This window comes from Habropoda laboriosa, unplaced genomic scaffold (assembly GCF_001263275.1).
Source record: "Habropoda laboriosa isolate 0110345459 unplaced genomic scaffold, ASM126327v1 scaffold523, whole genome shotgun sequence".
Taxonomy (NCBI): Eukaryota; Metazoa; Arthropoda; class Insecta; order Hymenoptera; family Apidae; genus Habropoda; species Habropoda laboriosa.
The window spans coordinates 380,644-382,663 of NW_017100752.1; positions in this window are offsets into that span (position 1 = coordinate 380,644).

The following is a 2,020-nucleotide window of genomic DNA, read 5'->3' on the forward strand; positions in this document are numbered from 1 at the left end:
CGCGGGAAATTCGAAAAATTCGACAAGTGCATCCAGTGGCAGGTGGCATGCTCCACTCGCGCCGGATTCACTTTCGATTTTTCAAATCAGATTTTCCTGAAACAGGTTGAACACAACGAAAAAAAATTTGGGCCTGCCCGATCGGAGACTGTGTCAACCTGCCCGGCCCTACCTACTTATATTTACCATACACACACACCAGAAAGTATACTACCTATCCTCCCTATGCCTATATTTAAAAAAATGCAAAAGTCAAACATACAAAAACAGACGCTCCACGGTTCTCACACAGACACTTGGGCGCAATATCCTACACTAGAGAGACGTCCCGGGACGCCTCCGACGCCCAAGAGTTAGTCAATCATTCACACACTAATGTACATACCATTTTTCCTGAAATCGGCTGACGAAGGCCAGCGATCATTGCGATCATACGAGAGAAAAATTGACACGCGATGATTTTAAATGCATTTCCTTTTTCCGTTTCGTTTATTTCCCTTTTGTAACTTTCACATGTTACTGTGAAAAACGGAAATTGGTAACGAGAGAAAAATGAATCTATAGCGACGCAATTCCACAGCCTAACCACACATACTCTGTGGAAATACGTCGAGCATGATACGCTAACCTATCGTCAGCCGCTGAGAAATTGTATTATCTTACCAACTAGTGTCATCGTACCCATCGCCTTTCACTCAATCAAGTAGCACCTGGGCACGTGAATGGGTTCTTGGCAATGAATACGGAAGGGGTTAAACCTGAAGGTACGGAGGGTTAAACCTGAAAATCCTCGACTAAAAATATGTTATTATCTGATTTTTCATGTACTTTGTATAACGGTCTAATAATTAATACTAATGGTAATAAAAGGTATCACACAGGGAAGGTAAAATTTTTATTTCTTCTTGATGATAGGCTCTGAAAATTAAACACGTTGTTATTAAATCATCCTGGGACGATCCCGTCGTCAAAGTAAATTTTGCGAAAATTAGAGGTAAAGGCTGTTATACTTTGACTTCGAAATCTGGTCCGTTACATTCGCGAAGTGTCTTCTTGCACTAATTTTTCATAAATCATCCTGGGACGATCCCGTCGTCAAAGTATATTTTACGAAGATTAGAGTTCAAGGCTGTTATACTTTCACTTCGAAATCTGGTCCGTTACATTCGCGAAGTGTCTTCTTGCACTAATTTTTCAATTTAATACAGTATTTCTCTCTTTCGTGAATGACTCTACTTTGAAATTGTACTCTTATATCCCGAGTTAGATTGAAAATTATACTGAATAGACAAAGCAACAGAATGAACCATTTGATATTATTATTATTATTCATTCTATGAATATTATTAACGAATATTATTATTCATTCAACTCTTGCAATACGCATTTAATCGATAAAATAAATAGAACAAGTCTCTATTCTGGTAATGTTAACAACAACCTATAAACAATTAAAGTTATCACTGTGTGATAACTGTTTTCAAACAGACGAAGTCGAAGGGCATTCGACTTCCGTACTAAATTTAATACGGAAATTCTACGATTTCTCGTGGAACAATTATTCACGTGGATATTCTACAAATATCTAAATTGAAAATATTCTCATTTGACCAGTATTCAAGTCAACATATTTCTAATTAAATTTACTAGTTTCACTATAATTAATATCGTATTATCAACATTAACCAGAATAGAAAAAAACTACGCGGTGCAAGAAAACCTAGCCTCATCTAAGAAATAAATCACACAAAATGTTACTACTCACGAGAGTGAGTTATTACACTCACACCCGCGGTCACTGTGCTCGTCGAAAGATACTACGTAATTACAACCAGTCACCCGTGTCGATTCGGACCAATCGTCCTACGACATGATTGAGTGACCAGAGGAACTTTAACGCATGCGACTCACAGTTCGTTGAGTTAAAGCTGTCGTCTAGGCTGCCACAGCAAACTGCTACCCCCAGAGGAAGTCATCTAGGTCGCCACTGCGAAGAGGAAGTCATCTAGGACGCCACTGC